The following is an 8255-nucleotide window of genomic DNA, read 5'->3' as shown; positions in this document are numbered from 1 at the left end:
TTAACGCCATTTTTCAGCACAAGATAGGCTATACATGGTGGCCAGTAGAAATGGTGGAGGCAGAACCCGGGTAAACCCCGGGATGAACCACCGACCCACGATAAGCTACTGGCAAGCTTTCTCACATACCCACATTGGCTGAATCCGATACTCGAACCCACGCAGACAGAGGTGAGATGGCAGTGATCCGTAACGGAGAGTGCTTTAGACCACTCAGCCATTCGCCCTCCCCCCAAGTATAATCATCCCTGTGCAGAAAGTACACTTATTGTCTCCGACAAAAAGAGGTATAAGAACTGACTACCATGCCGCGCCCTTTATCAGTGGTGATACAACAGATTCCGTGGAAGGAAATCAATGAGAATATTCAAACGGTGGAGGATTACTAACACTTATTACGAGAACTCTGCCCCATGAATTGGGGTCGTCGTGTGGTATGTGTCTTAGTGTCTCGCTTTCTTAGATTTCTGTACCAGCCGATTCATTAAGGAACTCTTTACCAACAGTACCTGCTACCAAATACAACATGAAAGTGGTCCTTTAAATATCCACGAGAGAATCATTCTGTTAAAAGCCTTGCATTTTTAACTGGATACTTGGATACTTCTCGACCTCACGAGAAAAAAAGAGTCGTCAACTTTTAGGTACTGAAGTCGTGTACCACGATGTGTTTGTAGCTTGTGACTTAAACTCTCACTGGACAGATGTACATGACTGGGAAAAAATGGGGTTTGTAGGCATGGACCAAAGAAGTGGCCAATTATGCCCAAGAATTGTGATCATATGTTCAAACGTCCAGTGAAAATTTAACTTTTAAAAATGTGTTAGTGACGGTTTCAAAAGCAGAAGAAACCGTCACCGAGGAAAACCACTCCCTTCAGAACATGACTGTCATGGACTTTCCCGAAAAGTCATTCAGGGAGGACTCCTGTGTGACTGATCCCAATGTAGAGAATGTAAGAATATTACACATTGTCCCTAGGACACCTTTGTTGCCAAAAACATGTTGTATAGAGACTTGTTTATATTCCACTTGGATCGTTTTGATGTGTATTTTATTGTTGTACTTAACCATTTGGATTTTATGTATCTTTGTCTTTCGTGTTGTTCCTTTTTCAATAAAAATAAACGTGCCCTGAAAAAAGTATTAAAACTATTGTCTCGTCTGTTTTCGTGTAGAAAGTGACATTCCCTGCACTGTTCACTCTGCTCCCTCTTCTTACACTCTCAAAATCATCGACGAATACTTAGATAGGACCAGTTGGGAGTCATTGTAAATTCGCCATCCCTTTAACATGTTAGTAGCCCATTTCATGCAGACTTCGGTGAACTTCGTAATTTGCTCGGAATTTTGATCACGTGGCGGGTGGTCAGCTGACCGTAATAGGTGGTGGGCAAAATATGGCTAACGCTTCAGCATTAGCATCAACTTCTGTAACTACTTCAACATCGTTTATTGAGTTGAAAAATGCACATTCAACAGCGATGCTTCCGCAGATATTGACGAAATTTAATATTGGAACCATCCTGTCTTATTTTCTGGAAACCTTGGCGGATTTCAAACCCATACGAGAGAGTAGCTTTGAGCTCTTTACATCTGGACATGTACATGTGAGTAGGAAAATGTGTCGAAGTAAACAAAAGCAATCCTGGCAATCAAATAGCAAGTTGTTCAAACTATTTATGTGCATCTGAAACGTCACTAGAATAAAATGCGTTTCATATGAGTTTATCAGATTTGTTTTTGAAAGTCTGTGGATAATTTACATACAAATTTCAATCATTTAATTAATTTTATTTCTGAAATATTTCTAAACAACAAGGGATGCCATTGTGTTATGTACATGTACCCACCAGCGTTGGATTGGCTGGAGTATAAAGTAACTCGGGAGGTTATTCGGATAATTACGGAGCAACTCGGTTAAATTCGGTATGAAATGGGCTGTTGCCTGACAGCTGTTCAACTGAATTTATCAAACGTTTGATCGAACATAAACATCATTTGCTCGACACTCTACCTCAGCGGATCGTGTGGTGTTACAAAGAATGGGATAGGCGAACAGCCTCCTGCGAGAAAGTCAAGGCGATTCCATCGTGTTTATGGAAGTCATTCCTGACGAAGACGACGGGATCGTGTCTGACCCCAGTCAAACCCATCTGGTCATTTTCGACGACATGTTAGGAGACGACGAAGAATAAATTAAACTGGTTTCTTCGCAAAGGGCATCATCGTAATATCAGTGTCATTTACATTACGCAACATTTGTTTCAACAAAGCCCATCGCACCATCAGTCTCAATGCTCGTACGTGGTCTTGTTTAAAAGCCCTGGAGATAAATTTCAACTGCAAGTCTTAGGTAAAAAGATAGGAACGCATTGGCTGACTCATGCGTACGACGATGCCACTAAAACCACACGCACCTATTTACTCGTGGATTTAAAACCTACCACCTCCGATTATTTGCGATATCGTACCCATCTGTTCACCACTGGGGCCAAGACGGAACATGTCGGATACATGTCCCCGTCGTCTACTTAACGAAAGCAAATTTATAAAAACCTCGTACACTCTGGCTCTGTCTCACACAGCGTCAACATGACGTCAATTCAGTTTCATCTTCGCCTCAAATTGATTCGTGCCTTGTACGGAATCAGTCGCGGAAAGATCCAAAAGTACGTCCTCATGTCTCAACGAAGTCTTACGATGGTTTACAGTGACAGCACGTCAATTACTGCAAAGCATCATTCACATTCCAAATCAAACCAAACACATTTTTGAGAGAAACAAAGTAGCCTTAACGCAAATGGCTGATATCCGCATCGACACGCAAACCTAAAAGCAAATTAGTTTGAAACCTGGAAGTAGTGGTTCTCTAGGAAGTGTTATCATTCGCTACCTCTTAAAATGGGATCATAATGTCCCCCAATGTCCTTCCATAGACAGTTACTCCCATAAAAGCCAAACGAACCCCAAAAAAGGAAAAGAGCAACGGTGTCAAGACCAGGTCACAGCCCCAGAAAAATAAACGACTCCAGAAAACGAAAAGCCCACAGAAAACATCTTCCACCCGCAAGAGAAACACTTCGGCCAGGACGCAACTTTATATTCGCAAACCACTACTTGTAGCGACGATAACATCGTCTCCAGTAGCCTCATGTTCTTCTAGGTGTCCGTTGAAGGCGATGCCAGCCAAGCCAAATTTGACAACCGTTCTTCCTCATTTGGTTAAGGAATGGAACCACTTCTCCAGATATTTCTCAAGCGGTGATATCCTCATCGACGTCAGTGTCTTATTTATGTAAGCTCTGGAATCGACAAACTAAGATGTATCCCCCCCTAGAAGTCATTCCTCTTCTACCCTTAAAGGAAGAAAAGGAAAGGACTTCCTCTTAGTTTAGACAAACAATGAGACGTGTTGTCCCTCCCATCTAAAGCCTCTCCAGCCTTGCGAAAACAAATCATTAAAACCGCCTCAAAATATGTCATCAAAACCGTTTGCTAATGTTGTTTGAACGTCTTGAAAGGCACGATACCTCTGTCTAAACACCAGACACAAATGCCTTGCCAAACTTCGACACGTCCCTCGCCAAATGGTCCAAAAGATATCCCCATTCGTCAAACGAAAAACATTTTGGTGCAACGCGGAGGATGTTTACCTCTGTTATGATTTATTACCAAAACAATAGTAGGACCCATTTTGGGACTCCTGGGAAATGTTTTACCCATGCTTCCAGGAAGATAAATGGGACCTCTGGAGTAAACAAATCTCAGACGTCACTATTGAAAGCAAATGGAAGGACAAAAACTATCTTTAGTGTCTTACAAAAGATGGATGGAATACAATCGTTGGAAAGAACATCGAACCCCGCATTTGCCTCCCAATCCTCATTTAACCGAGATGTCCCAGTTACAACACGAGGGCAGCGATCATCAATGGCAAGCCGATTTAGCCGATGTCTGCCATTTGACACGAATTGCAGTCGTTGATGGAAACAGAAAAATCGCAAAAGTACGGTCAACCATTGCAACTCTTTCACCAGAAAACTTTAGACGAAACAGCTCTGCCAACTCTGAAAGATTTAAAGAACCTGATGATGAAAAGTCCATCACCACCACCACCTCCAGAGGTCAAGACAGTCGCAGCCCGAAAAATGCTAGAGGAAGAAGTGGTACGAGAAGTATTTCAAACACCGTCAGTTGCTCCCATTCCTAGTAAAATTTCAGCGGCCTTGATGACCCATTCCTCTAATCCCCAACGAGAAGAATTTAAAACTTGGGTTTAAAAGATGATGTCCACTCCTCCTTCGACAGAAGTGAAAAGGAAAGAAGGGACACCAGAAGTGAGAAAAGACGTACACTTTACACAAACCCATTCGACGAAAATGTTTTAGAAGTCACGCCATAGTGGAGGGCATCGATCATCAATGGCAATAGCCGATGCCTGTCATTTGACCATCTACAATCGTGGCGACAAATATTTGTTTTGTGTCATCGACATCTTTTCCAAATTTGCCTAGGAAGTGCCTTTGCCTTCCAAATCGAACACTGAATAAGTGCAAGCCCTCCAACTGCTGTTAAAATAAAACGGATGTCGCACTTTTTGATGGCAAACGGACCAAGGCACCGAATTTCTGCACCAAGGTTTCCAAAAAGAATTAAAGAAATGAGACATTCATTTTGTTCATCACCGAGAATCCCGCAGACAAAGCCAGCATCGTGGAATGTTTTCAAGGCACCTTGAATAAGCGCATGTGGAAATATTTTACTCATCAACACACTCTCAAGTACATTGACGTCTTGCCGAACCTGGTTTACACGTAAAACCAATCTTACCATCGGAGCATCGGACGTCCCCCACAAGGAAGTGACCGCCGACAACGACGTGACTGTTTTTTGAGCACCTGTTTGGTACGTCCCCGATAGTGGCTGTCCCCCCCCCCCCCACGCAAAAAAAAGTAGAGTGTTGTCAGCAGGTCTTTGGGTGCGCATTAGCAAAACCAAACGCTCATTCGACAAAAGTTACTTACCCAACTGGAACAAGTATTTGTTTTGCGTCACTGAAAGAATTTGTGGCCGCGTTCCTGTCGTCTATAAATTGGAAGACATGAAGATGGAAGTTTTAAAAGCAACGTTTTCCTTGCCCGAGTTACAACGCGTGACCACAAAAGAAGACGACGTGTAAGACATCGAAAGCATTCTCGAACGATGAACCCGTAAAGTTTGAAAACGAGGTGTCAAAGAAGTCAAAGTGCGTTGGAAAGGATATTCTCCCATTTTTGATTATTGGATCAACGCCTCGCAAGTCATCGTGTAAAATGAAGTGACCATCATGTCCTTCATCATAGACTCAACCGCTGCCACCGCAGTGACCATTCCTTCCCCGAGTTCTCCTTTGCAAGATCTACAAAAGCAACAATTGTGGGTGTGGTGTGGAGAACGTGTTCCTAAAACTAAAATCGTCTTTTTCTGCCAAATATTTGTGGCGTATTGTGTAATCGGTGCGGCATTGCCAATTTTAATTTACAGCAAGGAGACGAACAATTGTGGAACATTTTAGTGAACAGTTACATCGGCTACCTTCTTCCCAATCCTTCCCTGAAATACTTCTCGAACGGGAACAACGGGAGTCGTGTGCCCAACACCACCACCTCAACCACAATTGCAATAATCCTCTTTAGACACTCCTCTGACTTCGCATGACCCCTCGGACAGCATCGGAACTCTGGAATTATGAATAACAACAATCAATTTTACTTAACGTTACCCAGTGACAGTTCCATGGATGTGTTTCCCAACAACACTTTATGCTGTTACACGGACAAATTACCCAAGGCCATCCAATTAGATCACGAAGCCCGTTGGGTAATGGCTTTAGTCGAAATGATTCACCTGACACAAATCCAAAACATTACCAAAAATCAAAACATTTTCACGTCGATATCCTGAACAATCAGGTGCAGCAAGAGTTGATTGCCAAAGATACAAAATTTACAAAGACAAAATTCGATCACTAGCCTAAGCTATCTTAAATATCTATAAAATGTAAATACCTATAAGCTATTTTATTAGCGGTCAACATTTGGTAGTCACTATTGCCAGTATTTTCAATACTCAGTTTGGCAAAGTCCTGTGCAATCTGAACAAACCTGCCACGATTGAGTACCATAAAGTATTTCGTCGCCTGCTGCTGAAAGTTGGGGATGCCAAAACGTTGTCTTTTACATTTTGGCTTGCATTGTTTGACTTTTTAAGCGGAGACCTCATATGGTACCACATTTCCATAGACATTAAAAACAACGATTGATTGTATAAGTATTTTAAATCCCCTGTAAAACAGAACCAAGGACTGAATTTGATCTTTGTGTACTCCGACGTGGTGGAGTACAACGTGGTGGGATACACCTCCATATCGTTACTGCGTGTCATTCCTTTCATAGCAGATTATGTCAAAACCAATGACCAGGAAGGTGGAAACAGCTATCAGGTTTACCGCGAATTCGTTCATCATCAATATTTACCCGCCAGTAAGTCGTATTTTCGACACTGTCAACATTGATATAAAAGGAGATCTGGGACAAACTATTAAATTCCAAACGGAAAGTGACTGTGAAACCCCATTTTCAAAAAATATTCTCTAACGAGCTGTAATCATAAATCCAGTGTACCGATGCGTTGCTAGACAGCGAGGACTTATGAGATTTAATAAATCGGCCTTTCGTTCAGTGGCTCCTATTTTGAAACCGATGGCGACACGAGGATTGCACGCTTTGGAATATGCCGCATTGACGCACGGAAAAATATTTTTCCACAATGTCATCATCGACAATCAAAACCCTAAAGAAGCTTTCTTGAGAGCAGGCAAAACTATCTTGCTTCAAACGGGCAAAGACATTTTGGGCCGATGAGAAACTCTAATAAATGCCATGGACGCAGCTGAGCCAGGCATTCCTGCTTCCCTGACGCCACAACAAGGACAAGGCAGAAAGAGACGCCAAGACACCCGTCCAGATGACTTTATGCTCATGAAGCAGGTAGGACTAAGAAAAGATGAACCGTCCGAGACTTAAATATTAATGATTATCAACAAGTCACAGAGAGAAAAAATGATGCACCGAGGGTCTTGTGCCTATTCCAAGTCTTAACTGGATTTGTTTGCCATGCAACCCACTATGCAAGAATCCCAATCGGTATAATTGCACCCCGTCTCTTCTTTGACGGATTCAGCTCCCATCGAGTTTGAAATCAAGGGACAGCCCGAAAATTACATCGATCTGAACAGCAGTTACTTGTACCTAAAAGGCAAAGTTTTAGATAAGGATGGAGGTGGTATAGATGTCAAAGAGAAAGTAGCTCCCGTCAACAATTTCACGCATTCCTTTTTTTAGCGGAATGGACTTGAACTTGAAGAACAAACTAGTAAGCAGCAGGATGGATACTTACCTTACCGTGTCTTCATGGAAAATCTCTTGTCATACGGAATAGACGCCAAGAACACCCATATAGTAGCCGGCCTGCCATGGGAACCTGACGACGAATCCAACAAGTCTGACATATTATCGAAAGAGAATGGTGCATAGAACTGATGGATCGTTAGCATTTGGACATGTGGTTGCAAGAGAAGTACTTGCTGAACGGTGTTGATGTCCGCATGAGACTGAATTGCAGCAGTGTCGCTTTCTATTCGATGGAAGCAACTAGTGCCTCTTGCAAAACTAAAATCGAAGAAGCCAGACTCTACGTGAGACGTGTGGGAGTTTTACCTAAAGAGGGAAACGACATCAGTCACACTTTGAGCAGAACGATGCCAAGTATCCGATATGACGCGTTGAAGTGAAAACTTTCACCATTCCTAGAGGACAGAAATCCATGATCGAAGATATTCTGTTCCAAGGACAGTTACCAGCACGTTTAATCATTGGTAACTTCGAGAATGAAGCTTTCAGTGGAACCAAACTAAAATGTCATTTCAACTTTCAAAACTTTGACGCGCCCAAGATCAAAGTCAGTTGCTATGGCAAGACCGTGTGTACCAGACCCTTCGAACCTAAGCTTGGTGACAAGAAGAATTACTTGAGGTCGTACGTGTCCCTGTACAAAGCCACTGGATGGATAGGGACCGACACAGGTAACGATATTACGTACGATGATTATGCAGGAAGCTATGCTTTGTGGGCTTTTGAATTCACACCAGACAAAGGCAGCGAAGCGGGACATTTCCATCCTATAAAATCCGACCAGATTCGTGTGGAAAAAG

Source organism: Sinohyriopsis cumingii, chromosome 11, assembly GCF_028554795.1.
Source record: "Sinohyriopsis cumingii isolate HCF-2022 chromosome 11, ASM2855479v2, whole genome shotgun sequence".
NCBI lineage: Eukaryota > Metazoa > Mollusca > Bivalvia > Unionida > Unionidae > Sinohyriopsis > Sinohyriopsis cumingii.
Note: the sequence above shows the minus strand (reverse complement) of the source record.